General features: G+C 36.0%; 1 protein-coding gene across 12 annotated transcripts in view; it reads left to right on the top strand.

Annotated features, from left to right (window-relative positions):
* The window catches only part of IMMP2L (inner mitochondrial membrane peptidase subunit 2), an 872645-nt gene that overhangs the window by 354700 nt on the left and 492244 nt on the right, over window positions 1-25701 (top strand). The window contains exon 1 of one of the 12 annotated variants that reach the window (XM_074035820.1): window positions 1-25701. This exon is cut by the window's left edge and continues 3624 nt beyond it; it is cut by the window's right edge and continues 59688 nt beyond it. The exons of the other annotated variants lie outside the window; for them this stretch is intronic. The gene's annotated coding sequence lies outside the window, so the exon portion shown is untranslated. 12 annotated transcript variants of the gene reach the window in all.

The following is a 25701-nucleotide window of genomic DNA, read 5'->3' as shown; positions in this document are numbered from 1 at the left end:
ACTGCAGTTTGCACTTGAGGGCAGTTCTCTCTCAACAGTACTCCTAGTAGGTGCAATAATGGAGCTGGCTGATGCTATTGGAATGGTGCTTGAACAGGAGGAACTTTTTTATTAGCCATATCTGTAGTTCTGATCTTCTAGGAAGTTAGTTGTAATAATTCCCTTGGCTTAAAAAGATCATATTAGGTAGGAAATCTTCCTATTGAAAAAGATGTTATTCTATAGGACTAATAGCTAAATAACAAGCTAATATGAGTAATGACATTATTTTGGAGAGTGTCAGTAATACCAAGTTTTTCAAGTGGCCACTCTCTGGGTCCCCTTCCATTGTGTGCAGGTGCCTGATTAACAGTTTACCTGTGCTAGCTACCCACTCACTAGTGAGTACAAGAAATTATCTCCTCCCAGGACAAAACAAGTTCTTTCCTTAAACTGCCAGATGCAACTACTATGAGCAGAGCCCTCTAATGAGCTCTTATGGACTGAATGTCTATTCTCCAAATTCATATGTTGAAATCTGAACTTCAAATATGATGGTATTAGGAGCCTTTGGGAGGTAACTAGGTCACAAGGATGGAGCCCTCATATATGAGATTAGTGCCCTTATAAAAGGGGTGCCAGAACAGTGTCTTGCCCCCTTTCTGCCATGTGAAGAAACAATGAGGTCAGTCTGTAAACTGGAAGAGAGCCCTCACCAGAACTTGACCATACTGACATTCTGAACTCAGCTTTCCACAACTGTGAGAAGTAAATTCCTGTTGTTTATAAGCCACCCAATTTATGGCACTTTGTTAATTGCAGCCTGTACTAAGACAGGAGCACCATGAATTGACCTGAAACATGTGGGATACAGTCTTTATTTAAGCCGTTATTGAAACAGCAAAAGAGAACTTAAGCCACACTGTGACAGAGACTGCCACAAGCCGTGGAGGGAGCAGGAGCGGTAGACTGGCAAGCTACAAGCACTGACATCTACTTTTCCTCTACAGAGGGTCTCTGCCAGGAAGGTCCCAACCCTTCCTACTAAAGCTTCTCCTTCCCTGACACATCCCAAATCAACTTGGCCTTCTCTGTTCCCATACCATCCTTTAAAACAAACAAACAAACAAAAACTTCCATTTTCCCTTTCAGAAGCAATAGCATCAATATGGATGTAAATCTCACTCTAACTTGGCGGTATTTTGACGTACTTAAGACCTCAGATTCCAGAGTCAGGCTGCCTGGATTTGATTCCCAGATCTACAATTAATACGTGAGTGATGTGGGCAGGTGATTCAAGGTCTCTGTGCTTCAGTTTCCTCTGTAAATAACCTGTATGCACTTTATATAGAGAAGTAGTTGAGTTGGTGTTTGTAAAGCACTTAAAACAATACCTGCCACCTGATAAGCTCCTTTTAAGTGTTTGCCATCATAATGATTATTACTACTTGAAATATAGTTCTAATGACAATGTTCATTCCTTCAACAAATATTTATTAAGAACATACTTTGTGCTAAGCATAGTATTCTGTCTCATTTCCAACAGGCTCCGTACTACGAGTAAGGCCAGATGCTAACTATAATAGAGTGGTTTGAGTTCTCGTTACAATACTATATTTGAAATATAAGAGCACAATTGTCTTTTAACTATATATTTTAAAAGGTTAGATACGTAACTTGGGCTTGGGTGGTATTGCCCTGAATATCTGGGTACTCTTTCAAAGTGCCAGCATTGCATTTAGTTGGCCCTAAAAGAGAGAGCCTGGTGGCCCTCTCCTTGGGTGGCAGAACTTACATCTTGTCTACGCAGTTGCTCTGCTTCCTTGAGACCCGCTGATGGAAGGGTTAAGACCTCCTTGGCCAGAAAAGGAATGGCCTAATTTTCTTGCTATTAGAACACCACCAGCTTACTCCCATTCTCTTACACTGCTTTGCAACATACACTGTATGTTTGCAGTTGTCCTCGACAACATTAATACTTACTTTGATTTTATTTATGTGTTTGGAGTCTTTTCCTCTGTGTAAAGGTGTATTCATTTATGGAAAAAAAAGTGCCTACTAGTAATTCTATTCTCAGAACTAAGTAGACTAAGTTATACTGTACTGGGGAGACAAAAAGGTATTAAAACTGGGAAAAAAAAAAAAAAAAAAAAAACCAGGGCCAAGGGGGAAGTTACAGAAAATTGTAGGGAAAGAGTTTTCAAAAGTAAATGTGGCCTCTTCCCGGTGTTGCCTTTGTCTCATCCTATCCTTTATACATGAATTCCAGAGGCTCTTAAAGAACTAGGCCACAAGATACATTCTTAGATTTTATATTGAAAACTGATTACCTCATCAGTGTGCCTGATAAAAGTTGAAAGAGGCTGGGCATGGTGGCTCACACCTGTAATCCCAGCACTTTGGGAGGCCGAAGTGGGTGGATCACGTAAGGTCAGGAGTTTGAGACCAGCCTGTCTAACATGGTGAAACCCCGTTTCTACTAAAAATACAAAAAATTAGCCAGATGTGGTGGCACTTGCGTGTAATCCCAGCTACTCAGGAGGCTGAGGCAGGAGAATCGCCTGAACCCTTGAACCCAGGAGGTGGAGGTTGCAGTGAGCTGAGATTGTGCCATTGCACTCCAGCTTGGGCAACAAGAGTGAATCTCCTTCTAAAAAAAAGAAAAAAATGAAAGATATGGTTCTAGATGCTTAGAACAATTGAGTGGAATAATAGGCATATCTTAGGCAGAAAAGAGGAACAATGAAGGCCAAAGTAGACATAAGGACATGAATAGTCCCATGGCTATAACTATAGTTGTGACAATCACATGCCAGCAGCATATACACTGGTGTCACTGTCTGTCTGTGCGGTCTTTCCTTTAGAAAAGGTTAATTACAGCCTTTCTTTGCATCATGGACACCTTTGGTGGGAATCTGCTATCCCCTGTACAACTCTTCTCAGAATACATTTTTAGATGCATAAAATAAAATATATAGTGTTTAAGAGGAAACCAGTTTCATTGAATTTATTTAGCAAAATATTTTAACATTTGTGATGTATTATATATTTGTTTCTTCATAATATATTTAAATATATTAAGATGATATAATAACACTGGGCCTATCAACAATTATAGTTTCAAAGTAGTGTAGTGTTGAAGGTAAAAAATATTTCAAGATATGTAAAACAGTTGGAATGTGATATGAAAATAAATCAGATTTCTGTTGGTGACCAAGTCATAGAATTTAAAATAAAGCATATTTCCCTACATGTCCAAAAGCTAAGCAAGCTAATCACTCATATCTGTTTGTACTTCTCATGTTATTTCATTTAAAATGCTGATATCCATTGAAATAAAAATTTAAATGAACGAAGTGGTTGGATAATAATTCAAAAGGATCTGGCAAATAGTTTGCTCTAATCCCCTTGCTATTCTTTTCATTAGGTTACAAAAATTTTAGTTTTCTGTTACTGTTCTAATCTACAAGAATACTTACAGGTTAAAGTGAGTTTTCAGATTCAGTAATTTATGTTTACTTAATATATTTTTGTGGTTAATTGTTAGGTTCTTTTTATCCTTTGAGGTAATATGCTCACAACCTCTAGATTTGCTTATTTTGCCAGCACTTTCAGATCTTTAGTTCTTATGCCTCCCGACATCTAGAATTTCTCCAGGCATATTTTATTTCTAATTTCTAAATGCAATGAACATATTCAGACATAGGAAGAAGGCCTATGAGTTATGGGTGATTGTTGTTATGTACTAATGGTGCCCATGGAGGGTCTCATTAACACGCACAGCATGAGGAATTTTTGCAGCTACCACGTAGAGCTGAAAAATCCAACCGCAGTGTAGATTTGATTGTTTATGTCTCAGTATTTTTATTTGGAGCTTTAAAGGACATTAACACAACTTCTTGGGACAGGTGGAATGCCATATGGCATAGGGACTGGATCACTGCCATAGCTTTAGAGATTTATCAAAGCTTCTCCTTCTAGTGGGAATAATGTGAGTCTCTTGGACTGCTTCCATTCAGTGATGACATTCATGTACAGATCAGCAACAAAGGTACTTTAAAAACAAAACAGTAACTATCTCGAAAGAGATTTCTTGCTTTTGATAGGGCCTGAAGGAGAACTTCTTTATTAGCAGGATCTTTATTGGATTCAAAAGTTTTTTATACTTACTAACTTCTTACATAAAATGCATACAAATACTGTTGTGCAATAATTTGAGGGTGGGTTGGGTGATATAGTGGTTTCTATGCATTGAATACTCCTAAATTCAGATTTTATGCCTTCTGAACACACGCATGTGTATACACACACGCGCGCGCGTGCACACACACACACTTTTTGAACATCTATGGGTAGTTCTGAATGGTGGCATTGCCTTTGAGTGGCCGTGTTGTCTGGGGTCTGATGTAGGTAACAACAGAAGTCAGGTTTCTGTTGCGCTTCTGACATTAGTATAGCAAACTTCTTTTCCACAGTGTTTTTTGGCCAACTTTGAGGTGGGGTGGGAAGAACTGCGTTCGTAGTACTGCTTGCTACAACTGCTTCTAATGATCTCTAAGCAGTAGTGAGACCAGAAGCTCTAGAGAGCAGAAAGACAAGGGAAGTTCCTTTCAACGCCTGAGAGAGAAAATGGATTGCATCCTTGTTTAATAGAATATGGAGAAATTGAATATAATTATGTCACTAACTTCAAATTATCAATATATATGTACTTTGGAATACTATATATAATTCATTCTGTACAATATAATTTTTGTAAATAATGATACCTTTCAGGGTGTCATTTTAGATAGAAATTGGCACCTTAAATATTTTAAGGTAAAGATTAAAGAATATAGAATAACATTTGCTTATTGCCTCATTTCCATTATTTTCCCCCCTACTTCTCTTTGATTCTTGTGACAGAATTATAATTTGTCTCAAGAACACCCTGGAGTATTCTTTGATTCTTCGTAGCTGCTCATATATCTCTAATAAAGTAGTGAACCATAGTATGAAAAAATGATATTGCATTGAATATAAAATATAATAACTACCACTTATGGATACTTTCTATTTCCATAAATGAGCTAGATACCTTATATTGTCCCTATTATTGTGACAACAGTGCAAACTAGGTGTTATTATTTCCACTTTATAAATGCAGAAAATGAGACCAAGATAAATTAAGTAACTTCCCAAGTTCTTAAAATGTACCTAACAAGTGGCACAACTGGGTTTTAAAAAACCATTATTAGTTAAATTCCAGAGTGCATCTTCTTTCTTTTATGACTGAAATATTTGTCTTTTGTTTTATGTCAGACATTTCAAAGGGATTCATAGTTTCTTGATTGAGGCATTTTGCCCCTTTGAGTTAAAGGGCCTCGATGAACAACAAATATGCCTTGTGGAAGACTAACAACAACAAAATGAGAGAAGTCACACTGCTAATGAGAAACAATGTATGATCTAGGAAAATGCCAACCCAGCTTCTGACTGTAAGTCTGAGAGTGTAGCTTCTCCTTGTCCCACTTAAGCTCTGGATACATATGCAGTCATTTCCCTTTATAACTCTCTGTGGACAGAGGTTGCAATGTAAGATCTGAAATGATACAAGTGATTCCCAGTAAAATGAAGCCGAGGAAGCTATGGCCTAAAATATAAACTCTTTTAAAAAGCTTGTTTCCTTACTGAGCTTGCCAGTTTCCATAATTAGTCAGAGGCAAATAAGTACCTTAATTAGTTTGATCTTTATGGAATTTCCAGCATATTTTTGTTTTGTAATCAGAACTACATTTGAATATATGACTAATATTCCTTATAAAGGTTTACATTAGCATACATCAAAATGGTTTACTTCCGTTTCAGGATAGAGATATTTTATTGACATAATTTTAACATGCATTTCATAAAAACACAGTGTTTATGCATTATTACTTACTTATTTGAAATATCACATCTTCAGTCTGCGGCATCATGGGGTTAAGCAGAACATAATGGCCTTTCTTCATTTTTTGGTTTAGACACAATCACAAACATTTAAGATACATTTGTAAATAGTTAATATGTCTTAACCACTTTATATAAATAATACTTTAAACTTTTAAAATGATCATTAATATAAAAGCTTATGCAATCTAGCAAGGCACCAATTTAAGAGAAAACTGCCAGTCTGTGTCTGTAAGATTTAACATTCCAACGATAGTATAAATTAAGGGTTGATTTGATTAGTGAATTGCTGTTTTCCAGATTTCAATTTACATAAGCACTTGAGAGAATCCAAACTATTTAGAAACTAGCCTGAGTTCTCTTGTTTTCTTTTGCATGTCTCTGCTTCCTTTGTTTCATATATCTGTAGGATCAGATTTTTTTCTTATTTGCAACTAAATTCATTCTTGAAATCATGACTGCCTTAGATTTCACATTACATTCTTACCTCCACCTCAGAGGTATTTTCTTTTGAGAAATACGATTGACTTTCTTTATGTTTTTAATACCACTTGAAAAAAAATCTCTGTGGGTACTTTGTACTCTCTTTTCTAATTCTCATTTTTCAATCTTACTATCTTCCTTTTTGTCACTTTCAGTTGATAAATAAACTGAGAAACTCTATATTGACCCCAAGCTGAGTGCTTTCTTGAGTTTTCCAAGGTCTGAGGGTTCTTTTGAGTGGAATGCATCATGGAGTTGTCGGGGACTGAGCTCTGAGGCAACCTGGCTCCTCTACAAGCAAATGCTTTTTTTTTTTTTTTGAGACGGAGTCTCGCTCTGTAGCCCAGGCTGGAGTGCAGTGGCCGGAACTCAGCTCACTGCAAGCTCCGCCTCCCGGGTTTACGCCATTCTCCTGTCTCAGCCTCCTGAGTAGCTGGGACTACAGGCGCCCGCCACCTCGCCCAGCTAGTTTTTTGTATTTTTTAGTAGAGACGGGGTTTCACCGTGTTAGCCAGGATGGTCTCGATCTCCTGACCTCGTGATCCGCCCGTCTCGGCCTCCCAAAGTGCTGGGATTACAGGCTTGAGCCACCGCGCCCGGCCTACAAGCAAATTCTATTGAGACCTTGGGACAGCTTCTGCTCTTCTCAGTTTTCATAGGACCAAAGAAGTGATAAATACCTGATGGTACTAGAAACTAGAAAACAAGCTATGGATTTAGTTTCATTAGTATTATTATTAACCTGGTAAGTGGGAATCCTGTTACAGAGTTCCACTGAGCATACTGAACAATTGAGTCCTGAGGATGTTAAAGTGATGGACGGTTAGATAGATTTGATTATACTAAGAATGGCACTAGGAAGAAAAAGAGTCAGATTCTTCATTTTATATGTCAACTCCTTTGACTTATTGCCTCTTCTGACACTTAGGAAAGATCATTTTAAAACCTCTTTTTAAGTTTTTTATTTCTTTTTACGCTTAATTCTTTTTATTAAAGAAGTGACTGCATATATTGAAATGTTTATTCTTAAAACTTTTGAAGCCCAATAATTTTATTCAACACTTGTTCTATATGTAAGCAAGGTCTGAGCATATTTAAAGTGACAGATGAGCTAGCTACAAAATTTATAGCTATTTATTTTAGCTGTAAGAAGTAAGCAGAAATGTGGAAGCAATGATAAGAATCCCTTAGTGTACTTTATTCTTGTGTTAGCTTTTATCATGCCATTGAAAATAGTTATGGTCAACTTTTTGTTATTGTTTGTGGCATAAAACTAGATTAAATAATGCTGGTCATTTGTTTAGGTTTATATAAAATCTGCACATTTATCTTAGTATCTACTTCCAAAATTGGAAAGTTCACGTTTTTGTGTTTTAGGGCAAGAGAGCCTTCATTTATTCCTCTTATTGATCATTTGAGTTTGTATTCATTGCTGTGCTTCCAACTAGTAGCTGTCTATATGGGGCCAGAGCTTCTCCATCAAGCTGGGTACTCAAATACAGGATTTACCCATTTGTTAAATCTGTTTAATGAGTAGTTATGATTCATCTGACATTATTTAGAACATGGAGTATGTAATGATGAACAAGACAGGGAAGATCCCTATTCATGGACATTACTTACATTCTATTAAACAAATAAATAAGAAAATAGCAGAATAGTGATAAGTAAATTGCAGATATAGGATTATTCATTAGAAGCATGTTTCATGTTATATGTTTGGGGAAATATTATCCATTCCTATTTTAGAAAGTCACATGAAGATATTGCTATATTTATTCTCCAGCCAACCACAGCAGGGGAAATTAGGCTCAGTGATGTTCTTATTAAGTGGCTCCTAAACATATGTGCAAGTTGCCTACTGGCAACAAAAACAATATAGTAATAAGAACATCAGGTGATGTATACTCCTAATTACATTTAAATAGCCCTATGTATCGTGATAATAATGTAATAATGGTAAGATAACATAGTGATAATGGTATAGTAAGATAGTATAGAAATATGGTATAATATTTGGTGGTTATAAAAATTAATATCATTTTCCTTGTTCCAATAGCATCAAGTAAACACTGTAATATATGTTATTTTAATATGCTAGATTTACTTTAAGGAATAACATTTTTGTATCCAGGAAACAGCATAGAAACCTAATATACAGTATGTCAAAATTTTTCTCAATTTATGAAATGAAACACATATTCCATAAACAGCCAAAATGAATTTTAAAAATAGGCTTTGTCAATATGTACGTGTAAATGAATGAAAAGTAATTATATAGTACAGTCACTTCAGCACAATTTTATTACAAACTTGTGTCGTTTTATTGTGCTTCACTGTATTGTGCATTAGATTTGTGGTAACCCTGCATTGGGTAAGTCTGTCACCACCAGTTTTCCAACAGCATGTGCTCACTTCATGTCTTCGTGTCACATTTTGGTAATTCTTGCAGTGTTTCAAACTTTCCTTATTGTTACATATGTTGTAGTGATCTGTGATTAGTAATCTTTGCTGTCACTGTGGTAACTGTTTGAGGGCACCACAAACCTCACCCGTACAAGATGGCAAGTTGAATTAACAAATGTGTGGTTCTGACTACTCCACTGACTGGCAGGTTCCAGATCTCTTTTCCTCTCCTCAGGCCTTATTTGCTGAGACACAACAATATTGAAATCAGACCAACTAATGACCCTACAATGGCCTCTAAGTGTCCAAGAGAAAGAACTAGTTATGAGTCTCTCACTTTAAATGAACATCTAGAAATGATTAATTTTAGTGAGGAAAGCATGTCAAAAATTGAGATGGATCATAATGTAGGCCTCTTGTATCAATTAGTGAAGTTGTAAATTCAAAGGATAAGTTCTTGAAGGAAATTAAAACTGCTACTCTGGTGAACACACAAATGATAAGAGACTAAAGCAGTCTTATTGCTGAGATGGAGTTCTGGATAGATCAAACCAGCCCCAACATTCTCTTAAGCCAAATCCTAATCCAGAGCAAAGCCCTAACTCTCTTCAATTCTGTGAAGGCTGAAAAGAGGTGAGGAGGTTTCAGAAGAAAAGTTGGAAGCTAGCAAAAATTGGTTCATTCCTGACAGCTTCAGGAAATAAGCTGTTTTCATAACATAAAAGTTTAAGGTAAAGCAGCAAGTATTGACATAGAAGTTACAGCAAGTTATCCAGAAGATCTAGCTAAAATAATTGATGAAGGTGTCTCTACTAAACAACAGATTTTCAAGACAGATGAAACAGCCTTGTTTGGGAAGAAGATGCCATGTAGGACTTTGATAGCTAGAGAAAAGTCAATGCCTGACTTCAAAGCATCAAAGGACAGGCTCACTCTCTTGTTAGGAGCAAATGCAGCTGATGACTGCAAGTTGAAGCCAGTGCTCGTTGCCCATTCCAAAAATCCTAGGTCCCTTAAGAATGATGCTAAATCTGTTCTACTTGTGCTTGATAAAGAAAACAACAGAGTCTGGGTGACAGTACATCTCTTCACAGCAGAAGTGTCCAATCTTTTGGTTTCCCTAGGCCACATTGGAAGAAGAATGGTCTTGGGCCACACATAAGATACAGTAACACTACCAACAACTGATAAGCTAGAAAAAAAAATTGGAAAAATCTCATAATGTTTTAAGAAAGTGTATGAATTTGTGTTGACCATATTCGAAGCTGTCCTGGACTCAGATAAAAAAATTTTTTTCAAGATACTACTACTCATTGAAAATGCACATGGTCATCTAAGAGCTCTGATGGAGATGTATAAAGAGATTAATGTTACTTTCATGCCTGCTAACACAACATTTATTTTGTAGGCCATGGATCAAAGAGGAATTTTGACTTTCAAGTCTTATTTTTTAAGAAGTACATTTTGTAAGACTCTAGCTGTCATAAATAATGATTCTACTGATGGCTCTGGGAAAAGTAAATTGAAAAGCTGGAAGGGAGTCACCATTCTAGATGCCATTATGAACATTTGTGATGCATGAGAACAGATCAAAATATCAACATGAATATGAATTTGGGAGAACTTGATTCCAGTGCTCATGGATGACTTTGAGGGATTCAAGACATAAGTGGAGGGAGTAACTACAGGTGTGGTAGAAATAGCAAGAGAACTAGAATTAGAAGTGAAACTTGAAGGTGTAACTGAATTGCTACAATCTCATGATAAAACTTGAACAGGTAAGGAGTTGCTTTTTATGGATAAGGAAAGAAAGTAGTTTCTTGAGATAGAATCTTCTCTTAGTGAAGATGCTGTGAACACTGCTAAAGTGACAACAAAGGACTTAGAATATTTAATAAACTTCACTGATAGAGGAGTGACAGGGTTTGAGAGCATTGACCTCAATTTCAAAAGTTCGACTGTGGGTAAAATGCTATCAAACAGTATCATGTGCTGCAGAAAAATCTTTCATGAAAGGAAGAGTGAATTAATAGGGCAGACTTTATGGTTTTCTTAAGAAAATTGTTACAGCCACCCCAACCTTCAGCAACCATCACCCTGATTACTCAGCAGCCGTCAACATAGAGGCAAGACCCCCTGGTAGCTAACGGATTATAACTGGCTGAACGCTCAGATGATTGTTAGCATTTTTTTTTTTTTTTTTTTAGCAATGTGGTATTTTTAAATTAAGGTATATATATTTTTTAGACATAAAGCTATTACACACTTAATAAAGTATAGTATAGTGTAAACAAAACCTTTATAAGCACTGGGAAAACAAAAAAATCTATATGACTTGCTTTATTGCTATATTCATTTTATTGTGGTGGTCTATAACAAAACCTGTAATATCTCCAAGGTACGCCTGTATCTGGTTCTGCGATTCAGTAGAAAAATGCTTGCTGGTTTTTAAGAGTATGTATATGTCCCCTAGCTAGTAAGAAATAGTAATGCGAAAAGTAATTAGCATATCTGAGCACATGGTATTTGATGTTTTCTTATTTCAAATATCAAGTTAATCCCATTTTTACAATAAAACAAAAAATGAATACCCAGGAAAAGGCACACAGGGAATGTGGAAGCCAGGATTTAACTTCCTGCCCTCTGACAACAAGTACCTTGTAAGCCATTCCACTCTTTGTGACATAAAGCCGCCAACCCCATCTTCCTGCCATATTTGATGTTTCTATATGTGAATAAAAGAAATGTCACATGTACCCAACTCTAAGGGAACATTTTAGGTCAAAGGCTCATCTTGGTAAATTAAACTTGTGTGTTATCTTCCAGGGCCTTGATAACAATGGTTCTACTTGCTTCATGGACTAAAAGATCTATAAATGTAGGTAAATATCAAAGCTGACTGTTCTTTAATTTTATATTCTATTATTCTAGTTAACACACTTTTTAAATTTGGAGATGTTTAAAAGACAGAGTTTGATCATTATAAGAGAGAAGGTCAAAGGAAAGGGAATAGATTTTTTAAAAATAGGGAAGGCTGGGCACAGTGGCTAATACTTGTAATCATAACAGTTTTGGAGCCTGAGGCAGAAGGATTGTTTGAGGCCAGCAGTTCCAGACCACCCTGAGCAACATAGCAAGACTCCATCTCTACAAAAAAAATTTTTAAAAAATTAGCTGGCATGGTAGTATGCATCTCTGGTCTCAGTTACCCAGGAGGGTGAGGTAGGAGGATCACTTGAGCCTGGGAGGTCAAGGCTGCAGTGAACTGCAATAGCACCACTGCACTCTAGCTTGGATGACAGAGCAAGACCCAGTCTCCAAAAATAAGAACACAAATGAAAAAATAAAAGGGCAGTGTGAAACTCCCTAATCAAGTCAAGTGTTTGTTGTGCTGATTTTAAACTTTTTTTGACCATTTTGTTAAGAATATTTTTGTGCAGCACTTTTTCAAGATTCACGTTTTTCCTATCCTTTTTTTCAACATTTACCAGTAAACTTAAGGATTGGTATTCATCCAATGAAGTGCATATTCAGGAAGGAAAGAATTATGCAGAAAGGAAAGGTATTAAGGGACACAGATTTTCCTTTCTTTCTTATACTATGCGTAGAAAATAAACTAGATGAAGCAAATGGCGTTTCATACTTAGAAGATCATTGAGAAGCTATAGGTAATAAGAGAGTCCACACTATGCACCATTTATTTTTGTTTATGGTTTGAATGGGTTTAAATGATTTTTACTCTTTCAGTTATTTTGAAATGTACAATTAGTTATTGTTGATGGTAGTTACCCTTTTGTGCTATCAAATACTAGATTTTATTCATTCTATCAAACTATATTTTTGTATCCATTAACCATCCTCACACTCACAGCTTCCACTATCCTTCCCAGTCTCTGATAACCATCATTCTTCTCTCTGAGTCCGTGAGTTCATTTGTTTTAATTTTTTTAGCTTCCACAAATAAGTGAAAACATGAGATTTGTCTTTTGGTGCCTGGCTTATTTCACTTAACATAGTGACCTCCAGGTTCATCCATGTGGTTGCAAATGACAGGATCTAATTCGTTTTTATAGTCGAATAGTACTTCATTGTGTATATGTACATTTTCTTTATTCATTCTTCTGTTGATAGAAATCTAGGTTGCTTCCAAATGTTGATTATTGTGAATAATGTTGCAGTAAACATGGGCGTGCAGATATCTCTTTGAATACTGATTTTCTTTCTTTTGGGTGTATACCCAGTAGTGGGAGTGCTGGGTCATATGGTAGTTCTATTTTTAGTTTTATGATTGGCCTCCAAACTGTTCTCCATAGTGACAATACTAATTTACATTCCCACCAACAGTTCACAAGGGTTCCCTTTTCTTCACATCCTTGCTAGCATTGTTGTCTGTCTTTCAGATAAAAGTAATTTGAACTGGAGTGAGATGTTATCTCATTGTAGTTTTGACTTGCATATCTCTGTTGATCAGTGATGTTGAGCACCTTTTCATGTACCTGTATGCCATTTGTATGTCTTCTTTTGAGAAATATCTATTCAGATCTTTTGCCCATTTTTAATCAGATTATTGGCTTTTTTCCTATTTTTGATCGCCTTATATATCTTTTTATTAATCCCTTCTCAGGTGGACACTTAGCGAATATTTTCTCCCATTCTGTGGGATATCTGTTCACTTTGTTGATTGTTTTCTTTACTGTGCAGGAACCTTTTAACTTGATGTGACCCCATTTGTCCATTTTCGCATGGGTTGTCTGCTGTTGTAGGGTATTACTCTAGAAACCTTTGCCCGTTCCAATGTCTTGGAGAGTTTCCCCAGTGTTTTCTTGTAATAATTTAATAGTTTGAGGTCTTAGATTTAAGTCTTTAATCCATTTTGATTTGATTTTTGTATATGGTGAGAAATAGGGGTCTGGTTTCATTCTTCTACTTTTTTTTTTAAACCTCCAAATTATAGATAAAATTTATATTTCTTGAAATAATTTCTGATGTTGTGAATCCTGTTATTTCTAATGGAATGTGCATTTTTGCATAAACATTATAGATTTCTCTTGATAACAAACCTACAATGGACTGCATTTATTTCTTTCCTACCCCCTATATTACATTATTACTAAAAAGTGTACATATTGTATTACTTAGGAATTAAAAGAATAGACAGTCTCGTTGAACTGCAGTGAGCTTATAGTTTGCAGTTAGGAATAAACGAGGTACTTGTGTTTTTTTCTTGAATATGGCTAAGCTAAGATGGGGAAAACGCTGCCTGTTATTGTAAGACCTTTTCCTTGGCCATCTGCTTGCCCACATTCTAAATGAGTCAGAAATGGAAGCAAGACAGTAATTAGGATGCTGTATAGTTAATCCTAATCTTCTTGCATAAAGCCGGAATACATAATGCAACGAGGACTCTGAAAACAGTAGTTTTTTTATGATTTTCCACTTAATTTCTGATATACTTCAAAAGAAATCATTTTCAGTTTAATAGAGTTCAGTATGTGCTTTAATAAAATGTAAAGGTTTTTAATGGTAGTAAGAAATTATTAAGTGCCTGTTGTAAGCCTAGTATTCCACCAGGGACTTATTTATGTTTGATTTATTGGCTTTATATTCTTTATTGGAAAATCTAGCCCACTTAAAGGAATCCCTTTAATGCTGAGTGTTATATGTATATCTCCTCTGCCTTGCATATTTTTCTTTGACCATTTACTGCACAAGTATTGATTTCGGAATATCTTTCAGATTCTTTCTCAGCAATTTGAGTTTGTGCATCTGTGCCAAGAAGGGATTATATTTGTTTCCGTGCACATGCTTTATGGGGCTCTGTTCCTTTTTTCAATAATTGTTTTACTAGAGTCAATAGAAGGCTGGTTAATAGTTTTTCATACGGTAATAGAATTTTTTGAAGCAGGGAGAATGTAATCATGAAATTTAAAAATAAGCAAACAAGGGCCAAAAGATTTAGGCTGTATATTTCCTGTAACCACTCTGAACTTTGAAATTCGGTAATATTTTGTTGACATTGAGTGAAGTAGGAGCTGCAAATATAAAACATACAATAAAAATATAGACTGTGGCTCTAGGCAGAAGGCGTGTAAATATGCCTGTGTGTATGCATGGTAATATGCATTGAACTAGGAGTCAGAAGACTAGGTTTTGCCATTCACCAGCTGTAGGAAGTCATTAAACCTCTATCTGCGTCAGCTTTCTGATTGGTATTACCTGCCTTGCTTGTCTTATTTGTAAGTATGCACTGAGATTAACTATGTTAAAGGACTGAAACTTTTAGAGTTGTTCAGTTGTTAAATAGTGTAAGTCTCTGTGTTTATAGCCAGTTCAGTGTTGATTGTAGTATTATTCTAGTGAAACTGAGACCAGGGTCCCATGGTTTTAAAAATATATTCTTACATGAGTATGTGTATATGTATAATTTTCCTTTATGATATGGGGCAGGTAGTGAAAATTGAAGAATGCTATTCCATACAAATAGATGCCCATGGGGGTGGCTCATATTTATAAAAAGAGTTGATGCTGATAATCCTTTGAAAGAGAAACTCAGCAAGCATTGTTAATATATTTAACTTCACTGTAGGTACTTTTAGAACAATAGTTTGAAATTTTAAAACAGAACAGTGAACGGCAGATATTTGCTTGTGATTTTCTTAAATGTTACAACGATGGTAAGCTTCTTTCCTCATATTTTATCTGCATTTTCTAGATATGTCCTGTGACTGATTTGTCTTCAGTTACAGGACTGTTATTAGTCCTGGTGTGTTTTTCTTGATTATGTAAGAAACACTCCAAGAGGAAGGTTGTATCTGCTGTTTTACTAGGGATTGGAAATGGCACTGTTACTCCAGAAATGCATTCACTGTTGCTCTTTGAGTCTGGACATACAAATTATAGTTAACTGTTTACCAAACTTGAGAAAAAGAATGAGTGTATGGCCTCCAAACCACTGTGGTTGTAACCAGTAGATTCAGGCAATGTATAAAATTCATACATTTTCATTACAGTGTTTCTCCTTTATTGGGTAGACACTAAGTTAACGTTCTCAGCATCTTCAGAAAGTTTTCTAAGTAGCTCACAGAATGGGTGTGAGAGGCCAAGTGTGCACAAGTGATTCAGTGATTCAAGCCATTAAAATTGTGTATGGTTAATTAATTTTTTTCAGGTAGAAAGTTGTTTTAGAAATTATTTGTTAAATCACTTTTTAGGAAATTAATTTATCAGAAAAATAGAATAATAAGTGTATTTTATCTAAGGAGAGTCTGAGGTTTTAGATGTCATCATGTAATAATGTTAAATTTTGAAAAGGAAAATTTAAGTTATTAAAAATCTTCCAATGACTGCAACACTTTGGTAGTAATATTAATGCTTTGAGAAAAAGCCCTACTTCTAGGAAATTAGAATCTCCTGGGGCTTTTATGACCTAAACTCTCAGTTATTCTTTGCTGGGATTCTTATTGACTTCATGTATTGTTCATTTGTCTATAGCATGTGGTACAATAGCAGTCCCTCAGCAGGTTACAGTTCTCTCTTTGCCATGTAGAAAATAGTAGTTTTATTACATAGATTATCGTCACGGTGGTTTTTCCACCATTATACCATGAGTTCTCTGCCATTTTGTCAATTTCAAGTTGATTTTAATTAATTTAATGGTAGGTTGCCTTTTAATAATGCTTTTATAATATGACATATAAAACTCCACATGAGCTTGGAACACATTAGGTTAAATGAAATAAACCAGGCACAGAAAGATAAATACTGCATGTTCTCACTCATATGGGAAAGCTTAAAAGTTGATCTCATAGAAGTAGAGAGTAGAATAGTGGTTACTGAGGAGGGGAAGGAAAGGGGAAGAAGGAGATAGCCAAAGGCTGGTTAATGGATTTAAAAGTACAGCTAGATAGGAGGAATAAGTTCTAGTGTTCCCTAGCACTATAGGGTGACTATAATTAGCAACAATGTATTATATATTTTAAAATAGCTAGAAAAGCAGATTTTGAAAGTTCCCAACACAGGCCGGGCGCGGTGGCTCAAGCCTGTAATCCCAGCACTTTGGGAGGCCGAGACGGGCGGATCACGAGGTCAGGAGATCGAGACCATCCTGGCTAACACGGTGAAACCACGTCTCTACTAAAAAATACAAAAAAACTAGCCGGGCGCGGTGGCGGGCGCCTGTAGTCCCAACTACTCGGGAGGCTGAGGCAGGAGAATGGCGTGAACCCGGGAGGCGGAGCTTGCAGTGAGCTGAGATCCGGCCACTGCACTCCAGCCTGGGCGGCAGAGCGAGACTCCGTCTCAAAAAAAAAAAAAAAAAGAAAGTTCCCAACACAAAGGAACAGTAAAGTTTGAAGTGATAGATATGCTGAATACCCTGTTTGATCATTACACATTGTATACATCTATGAAAATATAACATTGTACTCCATGAATATATAAAAGTATTATGTGTCAATTAAAATAATAATAAAAGCAAAGAAGAAATCATAGTGTTCTAGTCTGTAAATTTAATAATGAATATAATATCAGTAATAAATAAAGCTGCTAAGTTTCCTTTCTTATGTCTCTAAAGCACTCAATGTTGAGTGCAGTCTGCTTAGGAACCAGCACTATGATGCATATTTATATTATGAAAGTGCCTTATATTTTAAACCATTTAGCAAGCAGGCTTAGCAACTGACATATGTGATTTATTTATCTTCACAATGTAGTCTTCACTATACCTAGATTCACAATATTGAAGAAATTCTTCTGGGCATATACTACTTTTTTGATTGAGATTAATGCTGTTTTCTGTTAAATCAGAGAATAAATTACCAAATGCGTGCACCCTATATTTCACCAAACCCATAATGTTCCACTCATTCTTTTCTTCAAGTTATTGCTTTCTTATTCCTTTCTCCACCGCTAACCATACCTTATTACTTAGCCCCTGCATTTTTAATTCTTTATTTTTTCTTTTTTTACCTATTATACATCTACTTATTTTACATAAATGTAGATAGTTACAGTTCTATCTGCTTTTAGTGTAAGCTACCTGCAGTTTTTTTAAGCAGCAGAGTTATAATTTACAAGAAATGTTCTTCACATTGTTTCTTGTCTAAGGAGCACCCTCAAGTGTGTTCTAAACAAATCCTAGTCTCATTAGGATGTTGGTAAATTTTCTTCAGGATATTAATCTTTTTTCCCTCTAGATTATTTTATTCTACACATACACATTATGGCTATAATCTTTAAATATCCAACTTTATGTAATACATTTTTCATAAATGTTCAATTTGCCATGTTTTCTTTTGAGGCAGAAGAAACTTGATCATGGAGGTGAGAAAGCTTTAAATGATTTATATTATACAGGTGGTTCCCTAATGCTTCTTTGTCTCTCTTTGGGCTTTTAAGGTAAATATTTAAATAGTTATTATGATATTAATAAAACTAGGAGGCTCAAATATTATTTCCCTTGTGGTCAATGATTCAAAACATTGATTTTATGCTACCCTAGTGAGTTTCTAATATTTTCAATGTAGTACAATATTGAGGCCTCATGGGAAAATTTAATTCATGATAATTTAAAATATAAGTGTATGCCACATGGTGTGCACCACATATCCTCTTTCTCTGTGTGTGTGTGTGTGTGTGTGTGTGTGTGTGTGTGTGTGTATCTTGCATCCATACTTTTTCTTTTAGAAAAGGGCTCTAAGAGTGCTCATGAAGAAAAACTGATTGCCTTCATTGCTTTATACTTATATAGATTTTTGGATTTTTATACCGATTTCTCAGAGGTAAAAGTAAACCAAGGAAATACAATCAAACACACAGAGTCTTCTCTTGCCTTCTGAGCAATTAGAACTATTCAGTATAGCCTGATTATAAGATACAAACACTGTGTTCTTGTATACTATGACCACATATCTCAAGGCTCATATTTCTGTTTTAAGAATCTTTCTAAGTACAAGGAGAGTGAGGGTTGAAAATTACCTTCTGGGTACAGTTGTTCACTAGTGGGGTAACGGATACACTAAAAGCCCAGACTTTACTACTATGCAGTATCCTTGTAATAAAACTGCCCATGTTCCTCCCTATAAAATTTAAAAAATTTAAAAAAGAATCTTTCCAAGTATGGGGAAAACATGTAGATGATGTATACCTTAGGTAAACTGGGAGCTAGGGAGATGATGATAGGAACCCTCAGACCTCATTATTTTGACATGCCAGGAGATGTGTAGATTTGTAGGATTATCTTTTCTAGGGCTACCCTGTCCTTTTGGTCACATTCTCTACCTCTCTAAGTCCACTTCCTGTGCTATCAATTTCTTTTGGAAATGACTGCCACAGGCTTTATTTCTTAAGGGTATTGGCCTAAACTATTGTATTGTGGGCTCCTGTTCTGGCTACAGCCATCTTTCAAACAACTGTGTTTCTGGATTTTATGTTACTGCCAGTTGTTCTGGACTTTTTCCCCTGCCATGATGATCTAGGGTCACTGCAGAAGAAATTAATTCTGCTCTTAAATTGGCCTTTATCTTTTTGCCAATCTACCTGTTGTTTCCTGTACATCTAGATTCCCTGGTTTGAAGGTTGCCTTGATTTCCCAACATAGTTGTTGGATTTCCTTATGGGAGAAAAAACAAGACTAACAAGACTAACAAGAGAGAGACCTTATATTCTTTTATAAGAAAGGATTCTTAATATTGGTTTTTTCCTTCCAAATGGCAATTCATAATATGTGCTAAAATACAGTGACGTAGTTTCAGCAGTTTCAACTGTTGCTTGAATGTATGCATATGTATAGACAAAACAGCTTGCAAATGTATTTCATCAATATAGATGTGCTATTACAAATCATTTTTATATCTATATCTCTTTTGTAAAACTGGATTAACTTGAGTGCTTTTAAAATCTAATATAAGAAGTTAAATAACAAAATGCCACCATGAAAAACAAACAAAAGGGGACAATAAAAGAAGAGAACTACTGGATCTGACAGAAATGTGGAAACACTGGTGTGCCAGTGTAGTCTGTGACATTTCTTCATGAATGAATTTTGTTATATGTTGAATTGTGTCTCCCCAAAACATGAAGTCCTAATTCTCAGTACCTGTGAATGTGACATTACTGGAAAGGTCTTTGCAGATGACCAAATGAAGATGAGGTCATTAAGGTTGCCCCTAATTCAGTATGACTGTGTTCTTATAAAACAGGGTAATCTGGACAGAGAGAGAGAGTCACAGGGCAAATGCTGTGGGAAGATTGGAGTTACGATACCACAAGCCAGGGAACACCAAAGATGGTCATTGTCAGCAAGCCACCAGGAAGAGAGAGGCATGGGACATGTTCTCCCTCACAACCCTAAATGTAACCAAACCTAGGTTCAGAAGAAAGCAACCCTGAATGTAACCCAAACTCAAGTTTGGTTGCTTACTGCTCAAAAACCAAATGTGAGAGATAAGAATTGGTGGGAAGAGAAGCAGGTTATTCACAGTCAGCCAACTGAGAAGATTTTGGACTAATGTCCTGAAGTACCATCTTAAGTGAATACAATTTCAGGTTCTTTTTATGTGAAGGGAAGGAGAAAGAGTTGGGAATTGGGATCAAGAGGTAACTGATGATTTCACTGCAGACATCTGGGCCCCAGGGAGGGTCCAAGGAGGTTGGGAATGTCTTTTTCTTTGGTCAGGTCACAATGGTCCTATGAATCTTTAATAAAATATGTAGTTGTATACACACTTCTCCTTTAATCTCAGAGTTACTTTTAAAAACTACATGATTGCTGTTTTTGCAGATTACCTCACTGTTCTAAAATTATCCTTTCCTATATGCAGGAATTGGATAAGGGCCCCTTAACAAAAATGGAGTTAGTTATAATATTAATACCTCTTTTGTTGTTTCACTGTTACATGAGGATACCTTGTTTTTAGACTTCCAGCCTCCAGACTGAAACAAAAATTTTTGTTGTTTCAGGCACCCAGTTTATAGTACTTTCTTATGGTACTCCTTGCAAACTGATACCAATTTAATTTGGTAACCGATGATCTAATATCTATTTCAAAAGCCATAGCATCTTTCCATTTAGTGTCAGTTTTAAAGGCTAGATTATTTACTCGTGACAAATTATTTTTTACAGAAGGAATGTATGGAAAGGATAGAATATAATATACAGCTTTGCTTGAAAAGTATGCAAGTAAAAAAGTATGCTTTACTTTTCAAGCAAAGCATGCAAGTAAAGCTTTAAGATTACCTTTAGATCTGTTTTTCAAATTAGAGAAGTCCTTGTTAAGTAAAATCTATATAGCAATATGGAAAGTACTTCAAAGGCAGGGGTAAAAAAGCAAAATCAATTTAGCATAGGTCAATAAATGTGTATATTTGCCCAAAAAGAAATATAAACTGGCTTAGCAGCAAGACACCTTTCTTCATTAATGATGTCTGGTTTAAAATGCACTGACCGACTCTCAACTTATAAGACTGGCTCACATCCAAACCTCCTGTTTACAGATGCTGCTAGATGGTTTGCTTAGCAACGTACATAATGGGACCATGGGGAATTTGGTTTTCCAGCTAAATGAGTTTAGAATGCTCAAATAAAAGCAAAGGTTCAAGTCTGTAGGAAGAAAAAAAAAAAAACAAAACAAAAAACAGAACTTAAAGCCCACAGGTAAAAACCAATCACAAATAATTGGATTATTTTTGCTAATCATTTTTCAAATTGTTAAAATAAATTCATATTTATAAATGGCTGTAACACTCAAAACTAAGTCCATTTTTACAGACAACATATCCAACAGAAAAGTTTCAAATTTTGCCACAAAGCTACATAATTCCACTGTTCTATAGACCTTAATGAAATTTATTAAGATTGAAAACTTTCTATGCAAAAATTTTACTGTTTGAATAAAGTAAGTAGAAATCTCTTAGTTTCTCTGAAGTGTAAAAAAAACACCAACAACAAAACAACACCCAGATTGGTAGGCAGATATCTGCAAAATAGTTTAAAAAAATTAAGTGGAACAGTTAATGGAAAAGGTATTATTCCTGTTCATGAAAGAATTCATATTGCATATACCCAATAGCTCAAAAGCCAAATCTTAGATGTTAACTTAAATCACTACAACCATTCTTTCTTTCTACATTATTTTACTGAGGATTCTGAGTAAACACAACAGACTCTTGTTGTGTTCTTAGGACCAGTTATTTTTCAGGTACATGATGTTAAATCCTTAGAAGGATATTAGAGAGTGAGCCTAATACTTTATTCTCCCTTTTACTATATCCTGGTGAAGATAATTTAGTCGTTGGGAAGCGTGTTCCTCAATACACTAAAGGTTAGAGAAACTGCAACAATGCACTTGTTTTCAGGAGTTTGGAGTAATATGATTTCAGTTGGTAACCTTCTGATATTATTTGGTTTGAAGCTGAGGGGTGCCTGAGTTAGGATGTCCATATAATCTTGAGCTTGAAGTATACTGAAAAATCAGGTAGACCAGCAAGGTTTTGTGCAAAATGGGATGTATGGTCATTTTTCGCAGAGCAGACCACTTCTTTATAGTGAAAAAAAATGTTTTGGATTTGTGGTTCATGAGTGGAGTCAGCAGGTAACCAATAAAAACAGTCTAGAACAGAGCATGGTGATAATCAGTTAGTTGAGAGCCAGTCAGAAGTAGCTGAAATTGTATGTTATTGGACATAATCAGAGGAAAGATCTAAAAGCAGGCTTTGATGAGAACCGGTGTAGTTCATGACATGGTCAGATCTAGCCCCCTCACATGGGAAAAGAGTAAAGTGGTAAATAAGAGATCAGACTAAATGGTAGAACATTGCCAAGTGATATACATCATAACAGCTTCACATGGGCCTGTGACAGTGTTGAGTTTTTCTATGGTGTAGTGGGTTGAATATGACCACACCAAATGATGTGTCCATTTCTCAGAACCTGTGAATTTCATCTTATTTGGAAAAGGAATCTTTGCAGATGAAATTTAAAGGACCTCAAGATGACATTATCCTGGATTATCCAGGTGGGCCCTAAATCAAATGACAAGTATCTTTATGAAGGAGACACAGAAGAGACACGCAGAGAAGAGGTGAAAGCAGTGTATAGGCAAAATAAAGGCAAAGGTTGGAGTGATGCAGCCTCAAACCATGGAATGACTGGAACCACTAGAAATTAGACAAAATAAAGAAGAATTCTTCCCCAGAGACCTTGGAGGAAATGTAGCCCGATGACACCTTGATTTCAGACCTCTGGCCTCCGTAACTGTGAGAGAGTAAATTTCTCTTGTAAGCTGCCCAGTTTGTAGTGCTTTCTCTTGGCAGCCCTAGGAAACTCATATATTATGTGTGGGGCACGAATGAGCCAACTCTAATGTTCTGCAGTTGGCACTGCCTTAGGATAATGGAGGCCACTTCTGGGAAGGAAGCTGTGAAATCCTAGGTGCTCCCTGATTGGTAAAGTATATTTGCTTCTCTTTTTATGTAACCTAGGACATTATTTAAAAGGATAGGAGATAGTATAATATAATAAATAATAAAATTTACGTTCAAGCAGGCCAGAGTGGGAGGAATCCTAGTTTCTTAGGAAAATAATTATACTTCCGGATAAGAACTTCATAGATAGTTTAAGGACTAGATTTTGATTGTCTAGAATTTAAATCTATGTCGAGACTATAGATTTCATTTATTGAATTTCCTGGATTAGAGTCAGGCTGTGTCACTAATTAGCTGGGCAAGATACCCATCTAAGCATCAATTTCTTAATCTATGAAATGGAGATAATAATCCTTCCGTTATTACTAACCTCACTCATGGGGTTTAAATGAAATAATTTAAAAATATGAATTGCTACTTTTTTCTTGTCATTTTAAGATTATAATTAAGAGACTAAATATTCTTAGAAATGAGATGACAGATCCTAGTTGGGTTATTGAGCTCTCTTTGGGGATGAGTATATCACTGTCTTATGAGAGAAATTTCAGTCTTAGTCTCTGCTGATTGGCTGAGAGCAATCATTAATATTAATCAAAACCTATATTAATTGAGAATGCACTACAATCCTGATAACTTGTCAGGGGCTTGGCCTTCAAATGGTAGAAGGCAGAACTGCAGTTTTATCTCAAGATGCTGTCAGTCTTGTTCCTAGGAGCCAAGAAATCTCCCAGAATGAGTATGGGAGATTTGTTTTGGTGCTGCGAAGAAGGCGTTTGTAGAGTTAACCCCAGCTTCGGTCAAGGGCTTATCACAAGTCTATTATCCTTATCCTGATTGTTCCTTGTTATCACTTGAAACAACTAAATCAAGATTTTTAAAACTGAATTTTTAAATAAAATAAGTAGATAAAATTAGCAAAATACTAATGAAGTCAGTTAAAATAGTAAAATAGCTTAAATGCATAAAAAAATAAACAGCCACTGTGGAAAATAGTATGGCATTTCCTCAAAAAGTTAAACATGAAATTACCCTGTGATCCAGCAGTTCCACTTCTGGTTATTTATCCAAAAGAATTGAAAGCAGGGTCTTGAAGATATATTTATATACTCACCTTTATATCAATGTTATTCACAATTGCCAAAATGCAGAGGCAACCCAAGTATCCATTCACAGATGAATTAATAAGCAAAGTGTGGTGTATATGTACAATTGACTGTCATTTAGCTTTAAAAAAGAAGGAAGTTCAGACATATGCTACTATATAGATGGACCTTGAAGCCATTATGCCAAGTGAAATGAGCCAGTCACAGAAAGACAGATACAGTATGATTTTACTTGTATGAGGTACCTAGAATAGTCAAAACCATAAAGACAGAAAGAATGGTGGTTGCCAGGGGCCTGGGGTGGGGGGAGTGTGGAATGTGGAATTATTGTTTAATGGGTACAGAGTTTCTGTTTTATATTATGAAAAAAGTTCTGGAGATGAATGGTGGTGATGGCAACACAACAATATGAATGAATGGTACACTTAAGTATAATTAAGATAGTAAATATTATGCTATGTGTATTTCTCTACAATAAAAAATAATTGAAAAAAAAATCTACAAAACCACACCCAAAACAGTAAATAACCTAGCAAAAAAAATTTTTTTTAATCAGCTCACAACAAAATGAACAAAATGTCATGTCCCTTCCAAGCTCTTTATTTGAATTAAGTGACTTGAAAACTTGACAGATGCTATGTTTGTGAGCCTGGCCTGATTCCTATAATTAGTTATACCCTTCCTTTGCTTTTCTGACTCATCTGACAGTAAAGTTCATAGATTTAAACTGGATCGAGTTTTCTGGGCCTCAGCATTATTAGGTCACTGTGTACTGTTGTATTACTACCCTGTTCTTGATAATTGGGCTCTTTATGTCTTGCTGCGGCATCCCTCCACCCTTTCATCCCATTCCTGGTAAATCCATCTGGTGTCAATCTCTGAGCCTGTGGTGACTTCCCTAGTGACCCAGTGCTTCCTCACAACATGTCCTGTGAATGGCGCCCATCCACTTAGTGACAGGACTCCCTCTGCTGCTTACTTGTCTTTCTAGCTGGCTTTCTATCACCTTTAGATTTCCCGGAGCTCTACCTTGTTGTCAACACTCCCTGCAATAGGTTGGTGCAAAAGTAATTGCGCCAACCTAATACTATGTCTGAAGTTGGCCAATTGGCCTGCCTTTTTGCTTGCCTGCCTGCCTGCCTTCCTGCCTCCCTCCCTCCTCCCACCCTTCTCTCCCCTCCCATCCCCTCCTTCCCTTCCCTTCCTTTCTCCTTCCCCCTCTCCTACTTTCCCTCCCTTTTTTTAACTGCTGTCATACTATGCCTTTTCCAGTAGTCTGTTTTTAATCCGGTAAATGTTATGTTCTGCTTACTGCATGGTACTTTCTTCTTACAGCTATTTCAGATCTTTTGTGCTGTAGCTTGTTCCAGTATAGAAGGAA

Source organism: Macaca fascicularis, chromosome 3, assembly GCF_037993035.2.
Source record: "Macaca fascicularis isolate 582-1 chromosome 3, T2T-MFA8v1.1".
Taxonomy (NCBI): Eukaryota; Metazoa; Chordata; class Mammalia; order Primates; family Cercopithecidae; genus Macaca; species Macaca fascicularis.
This window is presented reverse-complemented; position numbering and strand designations above follow the sequence as displayed.